We start from the raw sequence: 16084 nt of genomic DNA on the forward strand, positions 1-16084 counted from the left end.
GGTATTAAGAAACTGCTAAATACAACCAGAAATGTACTCTCTGAAGAGAATAAAATTTATGCATGGGACCTTCTAAAGATTAAATCCATGTGTGCATCAAAAACTTTTTCTAACAGGGTGAAAAGAACACCTACAGACTGGGAACAAAAATTTGGTAATACCATCTCAGACAAGAGTCTTATAACAAAAGTTTACAGAATACTCCCATGCCTCCACAAGAAAAAGACTGATAATCCAATTACAAAATGGGCAAAAGACATGGAAAGAATTTTCACAGAGGAAGACATTTGAGTGGCAAATAGACACATGAAGAAATGTTCCAAATCATTAACAATAAGAGAGATGCAAATCAAAACTACGATGAGGTACCATCTCACTCCAGTAACAGTGGCAATATTTAACAGGGCAGCAAGTAATAAATATTGGAGAGGATGTGGCAAGAAAGGAACTCTTAAACATTGTTGGTGGGAATGTAAAATGGTACAACGATTCTGGAAAGCAGTTTGGCGCTTCCTCAAAAAGGTGAACATAGAAATTCCATAAGACCAAGCTATTCCACTACTTGGAATATATCCTGAGGAAATGAGAACTGAGGCACGAACTGAGATTTGTACACCAATGTTCATAGCAACATTATTCACTGTCACAAGACCATGGAAACAGCCCAAATGTCTGACCAGAAATAAATGGATTGAGAGATTATAGCACAGTCACACAATGAAATACTATGCAGCATGCAGGAGAAATTATTTTGAAAATTATTGACTAACTTGGGAGGGACTGGAGAGAATTATGCTGAGTGAACTAACTCATTCCCACAATGATAAATACTGTATAAAACCATTATTGTAGACTGAATATAAGGATCCAAGAAGGTTAGGAGAGGCTGGAAGCAGAGGGAGGAGGATGTGAAGGGAGGGAGATTAATCAGGTAGTTGTAAAAATTGATGGGTAGGAGGGTGAGGGAAATTGAAATAAACTTGAATGAAATAAAAAAAATTGAAAAGAAAAAAAACCAAAAATCTAAATACAAAATCTTTTGCTGTAGAGAAATACTGACTTATTAGAGTAAATTATTGCACAGAATAATCTTTTCAGAAGGAAATGATCTGGATAATTTTATTCAGTATATCTGAGTATATTCTAACACCAAGTCTTAAGGTTTGTAGCCAAGCATAAAAACTAATTCATATAAAAACCTAATGACTAGATAAATCTGATAAATGAAAGACATATGAGAGGGTCTAAAATAGTTCTTTTCTACTTAATATATAGTACATGCAAGACTAGATATTAAAGGAGCACTGGAAATATGATGTTTAAAAAGCCAACTTACTCACCTAAAGTTCAATGGCTTAAACCCACTAGTTAATCTGCCAGAGTTGACTCAACAGCTGTAGATTTGGTTTGATATTGTTCATATTAATCAGTAGATTCAAATTACAAGACAGTCTTTTGTCTAGTAGCTCAACACACATGAATTATGTCACTACAACACTCTCTCTCTCTCTCTCTCTCTCTCTATACATATATATATATATATATATATATATGTATTTGTCATATATATGTATGTAGTAAATAAGAAAAATGGGAATTACAAACATGTAACTGTCCATGTTGAATATGCCCATCGATCAAAAATTTGGTATTCACACAGAACATGGAGAAATAGTCTAGCGTGAAATCAAGAAAGGTGTGTGTCAGTCTTATGTCTTTTCATCTTACTTACTCAATCTGTATAGTGGGCAAATAATATGAGAAGCCAAACCATATGTGGGAAGCTCTGATGGCATATTAGGTATTCAGGTATACTAATGAGTAGAATATGACCCTATGAACAACAGATCTAAACCTTATCCTACTCTTTGTTAACCTCACAATGTCGACACACTTGAACCTATTGTTGCAGTCACTATGTCAATCAACGTCTTGAGAGTCTTCCTCTCCTTCACTGTCCCTCCACCTTTTTAAGAATGATGTCCTCCTTCAAGGAATAGCTTTTCCTAGAAACATGCTTCAAGTATGCAGGACAAAGCTTCATCATCCTTGCTTTGAAGGAGCACTCTGGCTGCACCTTCTCCAGGACATACTTGTTCTTTTGACAGATCATGGAATATTCAGTATTCTTCTCCAACACCACCATTCAAAGGCATCAATTTTCTTCTGTCATCCTTAGTCATTGTCCAGCTCTCTGATATATAGCAATCAACTGAGAAAAGAATGACCTGGATCAGGCACATTCTAGTCTCTAGATTAACATCACTGCTCTTTAGCACTCTGGAGAGTTCCCTGACAGCAGATTTTCGTAAAGCAATGGGTCTTTCGATTTCCTGACTACTGGTGCCAAGAGTGTTAATTGTGGGCTGAAGCCTTTAAGTTATGGCACTGGATAAGTGCAGTGAACATATCATGGACTTCCAAAAGAAAAAAAGATATTATCAATAATTGGTTATGATTTGCACAGTCTATTGCCTTTATATAGTAAAAAAAAAAACAACCACACTTTTCTGGTATTCTTTATATTCAGCCAAGGTGTATCTGACATCAGCAGTGATATCTCTTGACTCTGTCCTCCTCTTCTGAACCACACATGAATTTCTGACAGCTTCCTGTTATTTAATTGTTGTAACAATTTTAAAATTATTTTTAGTATAATTTTACTTGTGTGGGTTATACATTGAGCTACAAACCAAAAGCTCAGTAGTTAGAGCTCACCAGCCACTCTGTGGGAGAAATACGAGGCTGTCTATTCCTGTAAAGATTTATATAGCCTCAGAAGTCCAATGGGGCAGTTCTACTATGTTCTATAGGACATTTGCATAAGAACCAACTCCATGACAGTGTGCTCTTGTATTAATGATATTGGATAATAACTTCTGCATTCTTTAGGTTATTTTGGTTTTGAATAAGTCAAAGTCACTGTCTTGCAAATTTCTTGGCACATAAACTACCATTGACATATAAAATTCACTGACATATCTCAATTTGTATTCCATAAATTCCTGGAGTTTTGTTTTTACGTGCAATGGATGTCTTCTTCATTGCAACTTGAATGATTGTTTTAATATTTCTTTATCATATACCGTGTACAGAAATGAACATGAAACAATATTTGTGATTCAATATATTCTTTCCATTTTTAATATTTTCTGTGTTGTTCTCTTTGCTTAAATTTTTCTAGATTCAAGAGCAAATTTAAAATTGGTTTTTGACATCCACATTGGTATTTTCCATCTTTCGGAGCTTTTTGGAGGTAAAAAGCAGGCAGATTTATTAATAAATATACAACCCAAAGGAAGGCACTGAAATTCCTTCTAAGGAAAGGAACTAATGGAGGAAACCTCTGTCTTTTTAAAATTAACTTGTACTTTCCTCATATATAATGATCTTTATGTCATCCCACAGTGCTCTGATGGCTTAGTCCTAGGGAGTTGTGATGCTAAGTAAAAAAGTCATTTCTCTTGTGGTTCAAATCCATCAGTGGTCCCAAGGAAGAAAGATGGACAATCCTGTTCTATTGAAAGTCTCCTAAAAATCCTCTGCAGAATTAGCTGTAAGTCAGTTCTGACTTGAGAATAAAGAAAAGTGTCATTTCATAGCTCATTTGATCTTCAGTTCAATGTGTCATACTTACACTTTTTTTAATGTTCATATAAATTTTATTGGGCCAAGTAGTTTGTTTAAAAGGTAATCTGAAATGAAAATAGCAGCTTTCAAGGAATCATTGCTCTGCTAAAAAGAACATTTTAACATCAAGTATAACTAGAACTTTCATCCTTTTGCAGTTTTCAAGTTTTTTTATTGCAAAATCTACATTTCCTTGAAATTCTTTATATGTATTGGTTATAAGAAGAACCAAACAATTATTAGACTCATTTTCAATAGGAAAATCCACATGCTAGCACTCAGTTTAAGGGGTGGGTTTAAATCCAGCAAGTGAAATAGAACTACAGCCAGTTGCAAACACAGAAGGGCATCCATCGTTGTTAAAAATTTAACCACATTTCAAATGGAGCTTGGACTCTCTCTTTTTTTAATTTTTATTGTATTATTTTTACGTGTACCGTCAAATCAGGTCTGACTGGTACAGGAGGAGATTGCCCCCTCCTCCACCATAGCATCTGGTGAATTTGAACCGCATACCTCTGGGATTGCAGTGCAGTGTCTTGCCACTAGGCCACCAGAGCTCCCTTGAACTCTCTTAATGATAGGGTAGAAAATCAAGGAATTTGCCAAATTATATTTATAATTTAATGTCATTATAGGTTTTAGATAACCAATAAGCTCTAGGTAGCTATAGAATTCATTTATCACTGAGTTTAAATCAGTCATATTACTGGCAGTTTTTATTCTGATTGTAATTTGTGCCACATCAAAGTCAGAAACATCTAAAATTGGTTGGGTATTCTCTGGACCATATGCAAGACAGTTAAATAAGGTTTTAGAAAAGAAACCAGGAGAAGGACCACCATGAACTAAGGAAATGGCAAGAATTTTGATAGCTTCATAGTAGAGTCTCTTTCAGAGCACAGGAGCTCTTCCCCTTCCTCACCCTGGAGACAGATTATTTCAAAAGTTTGGGTGATGATGACTCTTAGAATAAACAGTCATTTACGTTCATGCTATTTGAATTGGGTATAGCATGTTTTGGGGGTTTTTGTTTGTTTGGTTTTTTTTTTTGTTTTGTTTTTGTCTTTCTGGAACGCTCCTGAATTAGATAATACTTCTGTATTCCAAACATTCCCAATATTGTTCCCCTGATGGTAGTGAAGAACAGGCTAAATGGGTTCCAGTAGAACCACGACACTGACAGTGCTTAATTTCCCATTTGCTATAAGTGCGCTATATTCTCGTCTTTTGCAACAATGTCGTCGGATGTCACAACCCTCATAATGCTGCAAAAGCATTTGATAAGCATTCTTCTTTAATTCCCAAGATGCATCTTTTTCAGGAATATGAATTCCAATTCTCAGCATCTCCTCCTGAAATATATCACTGCTGTTGCATACTGTGCACTGAAAGGAAAACATTCTTGCATATTACTTGGGCCTGTAACAGTCTCTGTGAAACCAAGTATTCTTACAACAAGGACTTCGTAATATATTATAAATTGGAATAGGCTCAATGAATTCTAAGCAAATAGTACATGACAAGGAGTCTTCAAAACTGCCAGTAAATTGGAAAATACATTCTCTCTGAAGTCCACTGGATAAATGGTAATTTCGCTTACATCAAGTTGCAACACATCCAATTCAAGTTCCATTTTTCTTGCAAACACAACATTTCAGTTTAGAAGCTCTATACACCTCCTTCCTGGTAACTTCTATCAGGAAACCATAAACTCCTTCTTTACCTCTTTGCCAGATTCCACTGGACATCAACAAACAATAGTAATGTACAGTGAGATTCCACTTCTCATTAGTTTTGTTTTCTCCATATTTATTAGGACAATCACAATTTTTTCCGACAGAAAACACTAAAGCCAACAGACTTACTTTCATTCATTTTACAAAGGCATTGATTCCAGAAGTGTGGGTGTCACCATTCCCTCTAACATTGCGTGCACAGCCAACTGCAGTCAGCCTGATCAACTGATCAACTGGCCCCAGGATTTAAATTCATCCACTTCCACGGCAACCTGAAAGGGGAGCACAGCCTTGCCCCCCAGAGGGATGTGGCCTCATGCTTACTCTTGAAATGGTCTCTAAATTCTGGGGGAATATATTCACAGTTGTACTATGTTTCCTATTAATGCATATTTTTTAAATTTTAAATTGAACTTCAATTTGAATTTGGATAAGATCAATTGATCCAGTTAGCCCTAGATGGTATTCTGACTGATTATATTGAGAGTCTCCACAGTCCTTTTCAGTAGATGCAGTCAGAGGCACTCATGTGTGGATTCTATTGGGTGAGGTCCATGCGTATAGTTTTCATTTATTTAATTTTTGTTGTTGAAACAAAAATATTCAAAATGAATATGTAGTTGATCTTAAAGAAATTTCATTGTATCTTCCCAAGAAACTTTTCTAGCATCAAGGTCACATTTTAAACCTGTTGCTGCTTCTACATTTTTTCCCATCTTTTACATTCCAATCTCTAGTAATTATCAATGCATATTGATTTCATATTTGATCAAACATGCTCAAAGAAATAGTCTCCTCCCTCTAAAGCTCCAGAGTTTGAACTGTGGTAGTTGTTTTAACTATATCATGTCAAGATTTTCCCTTTGCTGGTCATAGCTAGAGGAGGCATATGTTCCATATCTGGCCACTGACATATAAAGAGATTCTTCTGGGACTTTCTGGTACTGTTTTCTGGGAAATTCCATAAAAGGAAATCACATCAGGGTTGAGGGAAGACAGAAAACGATGGGAGGAATGATGTATATTGCATTGAAAGAGATGAGGGAGAGAAATGTTTAAAAGGGATATATGAATGGGTATTCCTGTCATTATAGAAGTCCAGAGTGAAGGGGGAGGGATTGCATAACAATGATAGAGTTTTTATTTTCAAGGAGAAGGGTGATTTGAGGAGAGAAGGGGTGGGCAGGGAGAAAAGTGCAAAAATCAATGACTGGAAACCCTAAGTCTGTAAACTTTCATTTAAATTAACAAAAAAAAATGTAAAAAAAAGGAAATCACATTCTTTTTGAAGCTACATTATGAAGATGAGATTATATCACATACATTGTTTCTTTTCTTTTTATTTATTTATTTATTTTTTATTATTATTTTGTGTGTGTGTACCGTCAAATCAGATCTGACTGGTACAGGAGGATATTGCGCCTCCTTCTCCGGCAGAGCATCTGGTGGATTCGAACTGTGTTCCTCTGGGATTGCAGTGCAGCTTCATGCCACTAGGCCACAGATATATTGTTGTTGTTGTTGTTATGTGCCGTCGGGTCGTTTCCGACTCATAGCGACCCTATGCACAACAGCCCTAAACCCTGCTCTATCCTGCACCAACCGCACCGCCTCTGACACACCCATCCCGATTACCCCAGTCACCGAATCAATCCATCTCATAGAGGGTCTTCCCCTCCTGTGCCGTCCCTCCACCCTCCCAAGCATGATGTCCCTCTCCAAGGACCCGTCCCTCCTGGCAACATGTCCAAAGTATGTCAGACGAAGCCCCAGAATCCTTGCCTCCAAGGAGTAGCTTGGTTTAATCCTCTCCAAGATAAATCTGTTTGTTTTCCTGGCAGCCCAGGGTACATGCAGTACACTTCTCCAGCACCACAGCTCAAAAGCATCCACTCTCCTTCTGTCCTCCCTAGTCATTGTCCAACTCTCTGATGCATAACAAGCGATGGCAAATACCATGGCCTGTATCAGGCACACCTTAGTCTCCAGAGAGACACTGTTGCTCCTTAGTACTTTAGAGAGGTCCCTAACTGCAGACTTTCCCATCGCGATACGCTTTTTGATTTCCTGACTGCTGGTGCCATGTGAAAATGTTGATAGGGATGATTTGTGCTAATTTCAAGTTACATATTGTTATATTTTTCAATTTGCAATTCCAATTCCTATCAATTTTATGGAGATTTGTTTATTGAAGAATAGATATTTCATTTTCATAACAACTAAACTTTACAGAAGAGGTAAACCATATAACTCTGAAATATAATTAAAAATTCTATAAAAGAAGATTCTGAAAAGATACTATTGCAAAATAATTTCTTACACAATTTTATCAAGATTTCTTTGGAAATGTAGCACTACCATGTAATATAACTTTTATACCTGAAGAAACATATTCTGACATTTAAGAGAATTGATGGTAATAGAATTGAATTTAAAATTAGAGATATTTATACATTTTAGGGAGATTTACTATATTTTTGCACATATGTCCAATATGCTTTAATTGTAAAATTCTTGTTGTTGTTAGGTGCCTTTGAGTTGAATATGATCCATAGCAACCCAGTAACCCTAGGAACAATATATCTGAACCCCGCCCTAACATGACACATCCTCACATTTCCTGACACATTGAGACAGTAACTGTGTCAATCCACCTAGTTAAGGGTCTTCCTCTCCTTTGGTGACCCTCTGCCTTTCTAAGCATGATGTCACTCTCCACAAATAGCTTCTCCTAAGAGCATGCCTGCAGTATATGAAGTGATACTTTATCATCTTTGTCTTCAAGGAGCACTCTGACTGTACTTTCTCCAAGATACATTTGTTTGTTCTTTTGGCAGTCCATGAATGCTCAGTACTCTTCTCCAACATCCCAGCTCAAATGTATCAATTCTTCCTTATTCATCCTTATTCTATCATACAGCTCTCAGATGCATAGCAAGTGATCAGAAAGACCATGACGTGAATCAGATGCACCCTAGTCCACAAACTGACATCTTAGCTGCTCAATAATTTGGAGAGGTTCCTGACTACAGACTTTTTCAGTGCCATCCATATTCATACTTCCTGACTGCTGGTACCAAGTATGTTGATTATGGATCTAAGTAACAAGAAATCTTTGACAACTTCAAATTTTATCCATCTATCATAATGTTGCCTATAGGCTTCCATCGTAAGAATCTTTGTTTTCTTGATATTGAAGGCTATATTCTTCCTTCTTCTACAAGTAGAAGTGCTTCAAGTCCTCCTAATTTTAACCAAGAAATATTGTTTCATATGCATAATATGGGTTCTTGATGAGTCATTCTCTGATCTTAATACCAAATTCTTCTTCACAGAGTCCAACTTCTTGAATAATTTTCTCAGCATATAGACTGAATAGGTATGGAGAAAGTGCATCCCCGACCCACTCCCTTAATTTTAAACCAAACTTTATGCACAAGAGAGCACACTTAGATTAGACTAGCCGATATGGCATGTGAGTCTGAGCCCTCCAGTTGGCAAACACAGAAGAGGAGGGATTTTTGCAAGCAGACACGAGTGATTAGAAAGAGGAGTGTGAGATGCATAAATGCAGAAAAATTGGATATTGTTTATAAAGAAATGGAACACATAAAAATTGCCATACATACTAGGTATCGGCGAAATGACATAGGGCATTTTGAATCAAACAATCATATGATCTACTATGACAGAAATGAAAAGATGAGAGGAAATTTGGCTTGTGTTCATAGTTTAAAAGAGCGTTTCTAGATCCATTTGGTTGTGAGTGACAGGATACAAGGAACACTTAATGATACCACCATCATTTAAATATCTGTACCAATAATTAGAGCCAAAGAAGAGGAAATTGATGATTTCTACCAATTTTTGCAGTCAGAAATCAATTGAAACTGCAAAGAGGATACACTTATAATAGTAAGTGACTAGAATGCAAAAGTTGGAAACAGAAGAAGAATCAATAATCAGAAAACATGAGTTTGGTAACAGAAATGAGGCTGGCAATCAAATGACAAAATTTTGTATAATTATTTATCATTGCAAATATCTTTCTGTAATTTTTTTCCTTTTTCTACTAGTTTATTTACAAAATTCTGATAGATTGTTTTCAAGAACATATTCTTTCAATTTTCCCCTCCCATATTTTATATGAAACAAAAATGGTGGCTATACACATGGACAGCACTTGATGGTCCACACAAGAATCAGATTGATTACATCTGTTTGAGACGCTCCATATAAGCTGTGAAAACTAGGTCAGGTGCTGACTGTGGATCAGACCATGAATTATTCATATGCAAGTTCAAACTGAAGTGAAAGAAAATTAAATCACATTCTCAAGAACAAAAATTTGACCTTGAGACTTTCCTACTTGGATTTAAAAAGCATTTCGGAAACAGGTTTGAGACCTTGAACACTAGTGAGCAAAGGCCAGAAGAGCTGTGGGAAGATATCAAGAATATCATCCAATGAAAAACGCAAAAGGCCATTACAAAGACAAAAGAGGAAGTAAATACCAAGATAGATGTTGAAAGGGACTCTAAATACTGCACTAGAGCACTGAGAAGCCAAAGCAAAAGAACGAAGTTCTTCTAACGAAGTTAAGGAGCTGAACAGAAATGGCAAAGAACAGCTCAGGAAGATAAAGCAAAGTATTACAATAAAATTTGCAAAGAGCTAGAGTGTAAAAATCAAAAGGGATGGACATGCTTGGAATTTTTTAAGTTGAAAGAACTGAAGGACAAATTTAAACCTTGAGTTGCAATACTTAAGGATGCTATGAGCAGAATATTGACTGATCCAGGAAGCATCAAAACACAATGGATGGATTACAAAGTCATTGTACCAAAAAAATTGGCTGACAGAGAAGAAGTTCATGAAATATCTTATGCTCAAGAGGTAATAGTAATGAAAGAAGTTCAAGCTACTGTGAACAAATTTGTGGGGGGAAAAAACTTCCAAGAATTGATGGAATATAAATTGACATATTTCAGCAAACAGACGCTGCACTGAACATGCTCACCAGGTTGTGCCAAGAAATTTGGAGGACAATCACTTGGGTAACTGACTGGAAGAGATCCATATCTATCCCATTAAAAAAAAAAGTGATCACACAAAGTGTAGAAATTATCAAACAAACTTATGATCTCTGACACATCTACCCCCCACTACTCCAGTCACTGAATCGATCCATCTCATTGAGGGTCTTTATCTCTTGTGCTCCTCCACACTCCCAAGCATGACAACCCTCTTCAAGGACTGGTCCCTTCTTGCAACATGCTCAAAGTATATTAGACAAAGCTTCAGAATCCTTGCCTCCAAGGAGCAGCCTTGTTTCACCCTCTTAAGGATGAACCTGTTAATTTCTTAGCAGTTCATGGTATATTCAGTACTCTTCTTCAACACCACAGCTCAAAGGCATCAATTTTCCTTCTATTATCACTAGTCACTGTTCAAGTCTCTGATGCTCAGCAAGTAATAGCAAAGACCATGGCCTGTATACCTTAGTACAGATTGACATCATTGCTCTTCAGGACTTTGGTAAGGTCTCTAACAGCAGACTTTCCCAACGCAAGATGTCTTTTAATTTCCTGGCAGCTGGTGCCAAGAGTGTAGATTGTAGAGCCAAGCAAACAAAAGCTGTTTACAATCTCTATCTCTTCATCATCCATCATGATGCTGCCAATCAGTGCAGTGGTGAGAATCTTTGTTTTCTTGACATTTAACTTCAATCTATAGTGAATGCTGCAGTCCTTGATGTTCTGCAGTAAGTGTTTCAGTTCCTCCACAGTTTCATCAAACAGGGTTGTGTTATCTGCACAACGCAGATTATTGGAGTCTTCCTCTAAGTGTGATGAATACACTGAGAATTTTTCTTATGCTGAATCACCTTGTATAATACCTGTTATAAATTCTACCTGGTCATGGTGACTTTTTTGTTTTATGTACTGTCAGATTCTATTGGCTGGGATTATATTGAGGATTTTTGCATCTGTGTTCATGAGAAATATTGGTCTCTACTTTTCTGTTTTGGTGGTATCTTTACCTGACTTTGGTATCAAGGGTATGTTTGCATTCTGTTTTGGTGGTATCTTTACCTGACTTTGGTATCAAGGATATGTTTGCATCATAGAATGCATCTGGGAGAATTCCATTTTTTTCTGTTTATTGAAATACTCCATGTAGAATTGGTTACAATTCTCTGAATGTTTATTAAAATGCACTATTAAAATAATCTGGTCCAGGGATTTTTGTTGTTGTTGGAATTTTTTTATTACCTTTCAATTTATTCTTTTGTAATGGGTCTGTTCAGGTGTTCTACGTCAGTCTGTGTCAGTTTGGGTAAGTTGTGAATTTCTAAGTATTTGTCTATTACCTCTAGGTTGTCATATTGTTCTGAGGAGAGTTTTTCATAATATTCCATTGTTATCCTTTTTATTTTAGTTGGTTCTGTTGTGACATTGTCCCTTTAATCTCTTATTCATATTATTTATGTCTTTCTTTTCCTTTGTTAATTTTGCTAATGATTTATACATAATTTATTCAATCTTTCTCAGTCTTATCCCAACCCTGATGTCAGTCCCTTCCTACAACAGTGGCACTATACAGTATTTGTCACTTTGTAACTGAGATATTTCACTCAGCATAATGTCTTCCAGGATCACCCATTTTGAATAATATTTCATGAGTTCCTCATTTTTCAATGCAACGTGTGAACATATCACAGAGGTTGCAGGTAAACTGGAACACTTATTCACTGTTGGTGGGAGTGTAATATGGTGCAACCACTATGGAAGGCTGTATGGAGCTCTCTCAAAAAGTTGCAAATAGAAATATCATATAACACAGCAATTCCACTACTGGGAATAAACCCTAAAGAAACCATAACTGCCACCCAGGCAGATATATGCACACCCACGTTTATTTGGTCTTTGTTCACAATAGCAAAGAGGTGAAAACAACCTAAGTGCCCATCAACAAATGAATGGATAGAGAAATTGTGGTATCTTCTTAGTCTTTATAATGATATTTTGCTTTCTTCACTGATGATGTCTTTGATACCATTCTATAACCCATCTGCACATGGTCTTATTTCTTGTTCCTCCAATTTGTGTCTATTGTTTTCCTTTTTTCTGTTTAGGGAGCTCTTGTGGACCCGTGGCACAAAACTGTTTCAATCCCAAAAATCTCACGGTTAAAATCTATCTGCTCTTCTGTGACAGAGAATGTGATTTACTGCCTCTGAAAACTCACTGGAAGGTCAGCTGTGCATTGGTTCTATCTTGACAACACAGAACAACAGCAACCTGTTTTCCAACTTGGAAATGGATATAAAAAGGTTTAGCTATTTTGATCCTCTAGATTGCAGGTAGCAAGTTCTATCTACTGAGTGTTAACCCATTTTATTCATTCCCATTAATGTTGCGTAATGTTACAAAGGTGCAAAACTACCACTAAGCAACAGCCAATCATAGTATTTCAAGGAAAGAAGGAACAGGTCATTCAATCAAGCCCTTTGGATTTACTTCTTGCCTACATGTTTAAATGTTTTGTTATTATCTCTTGCTTCAGGCTACTTCTGTTTTTAGTACCTGTATCTGCATTCCTGATCCTTGAACTCCAGTATCCACCAAAAGAAAAATCTTTTCAGGTGGCGTGAAAAAGAATCTCATAGTGACAAAGCATAATTTACTACCACCTCTTCTCCAAATTCCCCTCCAGAAAAAAGTAGGAATCCGTCCATTGGTCACAAAGTCCCTCACCCATTTCCTTATTTCATGTTGAGCATGAGTAGACACTCATGAAGATGTGTGAGCTAGCCCTTCTTGTCTTTATCACCTTTGCTTTTAGGTAACAAATGTTTAATTCCCAATTCCATATCTTTATTAAACTATTACTCTGAGGGTGAATAATATGAAATAGCACATTGTCAGAAGAAAAAAAGACGTTCAGATGGAGCCATTTCTTCCATTTGTTAATCATAAAGATAGCAACTTGTCTTAAGAGCAGACTATTTTTCTGGCGTAAGTAATTTTATCCTTACTCGTTGCCTTTCTGCTTCCTAATTGGGATTTTTTTTTCCGCCTTGCTGACATTTTGTTTGAATTTGTTTCTCTGTCCTGTTTAATTTCTTTCCAATTTGTAAAAGTAAAACATAACCATGACAGTCAGGCCTTTGGATTCAGCTTTAATGTCATTTAAAAAAGAAAACAAGAAAAAAGAAAGTTGTGCTTTTTAGTCAATTCCCCCTCCCCTTTTTTATTGCTATTCCATCTGGCAGTAATTGGCACAACAGCTCAATCTCAGGAAAAGGGGTCTCAACTGAATTTACTATCCTCATATAGATATCTCTGATGCAACAGGTGAAAAAAGAGTATTTCTGAGATGTACAGACAGTTGTTTTGGTGGCACTGATTTCCAAGCTGGCAGATATAGATTATTCAAAACTCTAGATTCTTCTGGTGACCAAATGGGCAAGGAATCGCAACTTTAAAGCAGGCAGTTAAACTCTACCAGCTGCTCTGAGGGAGAAGATGGGCAACAGTCTCTGAAAACCTGCTACAGGGTCAACTGTGAGTCAAGTCTCACTCACGAGCAATGAGTCAGTCATATCCTTAAAGCATTTATAGAGAACTTATCTTTTATCGTCTCATGGGTCAGTCTGCATAAAGATCCCTACTTTTCTTAGGAAAAGAGGTTAGACATAGTTTCCTATCTTGAGCTATTTTATCCTAACCTATCTAAATATGATAAAGAGGTTTCAACTTCTATGTGGCATTTTACACCTTAATGAAAATATATAATTTGTTACATTACATACATACATACACATTTCTTAATTTCTTTTCAATTTCTTGAGAATTGTATGTGTATTTGTAGAAGTTACTGCCACCAAGTAGTCCAATATTTGTGAAATAAGTCATTCTGCCCTTCAATATCATGCTAAGTAACTGGGATAATACAATATGTATATAATTGTGTGTGAAGTCTATTAGTTCAATAGTAAAACAAAGATTTTTATCAAGTTTACTAAGACTGCTTGTAAAATGATCTGGGACACATGAATAATCAGTTTTACAGGTAGCACTTGTGTAATACACAGTCTCTGTGGCCTCATCTAAATGATAGAGGTATTTACTGGCCTTCCTTTTATGTGTATGGATATTATCCTGTCACTCACAATATTGTACTTTAAGATGGATCTAACAATGACTTTCTTAACTATGAAAGCAACTCCATTTTTTCTCACCTTTTCATCTCCATGATAATATATCATATGGTCATCCGACTCAAAATGCCCCATGCCAGTCCATCTCATCTTGCCAATGCCTAGTATGTCATTATTTTTGTGTTCCATTTCTTTCTTAACAACATCTAATTTTCCTACAGTCATGGTTCTCACATTCCATGTCCCAATCACTTGTGTCTGATTACAACTGCTCCTCTTCCTTTGTATTTCCATACTTGAAAGCTCAACGTCAGTTGCCCTTTCTGTTATCTACATGTTTCTGTTGTACATAGGGTTTTCAGAGGTCTGCTATTTCAGAGGTGGATGACCAATCCTTCTTCCTAGATTGTCTTAATCTGAATGTTCAGATTTAGAGAAGTATCAGACAGATCAGCATTTTATATAAAAAGTGAAATATATATCCCTTAGTGTTAAGTTAACCATTAGTATCAGTGTTGTCCCTGCCTTTGGCACACGTGTATTTACCCACTTATTTCCCTGCCTTGCCATCCACCAGGATACCCATCCACTTCTACCCCTCCCTTCACATCTATTTCCCATTGACCAGCCCTTGATCTGATTGCTTATATCTGAAGCTTCCTTTGCTTCTGTGATTCCAAGCATGTCAGCTGCTGGTAGTTTCTTTGAAGTTTAGTGGTAGTGTTTCCTGAGTGAAGGTAATGTGTCCTGTAGAACTGGTATGTAGATAGGTTTTCGTTGGCCCGAGGGCTGCAGGACCGAGGTCTCATCTGTAAAATAAGCCAAGACTAAAGCAGGAGTGGAATCCATTTCCTAAACAACATTCCTTTGAAAACTCTGTGAACTTTGAGAAATGGTAGTTATCGAAAGACTTCAGGTCTTTTGTTCATAAGGTTGCTATGAGTCATGCTCGACTTGGCCACAATTGACAACAACAACTAATGAGCAAATAAGTATTAGATTTACACTGCTGCATAATAAACTCTTGCCAAAACCATCATGTTTTAAAACAATTTCCACTTGTTCTCCCACTGATTTGAGTTCAGAATTCTAAACGTTTTTCTGCTGAGTCTTCTTATAAGGATTTCACTGCATTTTCATCTGGAACTCCATGTCCTATTCCAAGCTCACTGAGATTGTTGAAAACCTTGCTTCTTCATTTTGTAGCATTGAAGTTTATTTCTTTTTCTTATTTTGATATCATTCAAGTGTTGTTCTAAGCCTCGATGCCTCACTGTAGTGTTAATCATGTACCTTTCTCACAAGGGAGCTTATTTCTTCCAAATTAACAAGAGAATCTCATTTCAGTCTGCTATGATTACTGTTACATAATGCAACATAATCACGAGAATGACTATTCAAGCACAAATGCAGATACTACCCACATCCAAGAACCAGTTGGTATTGACTCATGACAAATCTACATGTTTCATAGTAGAACTGTCTTCTAGAAACTTTTCAGTAGGAAGTAGATCTCTAGGTCTTGTTCCTACATGTCTCTTGGCAAACT

General features: G+C 36.6%; 1 pseudogene; it reads right to left on the minus strand.

Annotated features, from left to right (window-relative positions):
* Positions 1-4567: 4567 nt before the first annotated feature.
* LOC102877271 lies at positions 4568-11292 on the minus strand (annotated as a pseudogene).
* Positions 11293-16084: the final 4792 nt, after the last annotated feature.

Source organism: Elephantulus edwardii, unplaced genomic scaffold (genome assembly GCF_000299155.1).
Source record: "Elephantulus edwardii isolate Elephantulus edwardi_28Jun2011 unplaced genomic scaffold, EleEdw1.0 scaffold00081, whole genome shotgun sequence".
NCBI classification, from domain to species: Eukaryota; Metazoa; Chordata; class Mammalia; order Macroscelidea; family Macroscelididae; genus Elephantulus; species Elephantulus edwardii.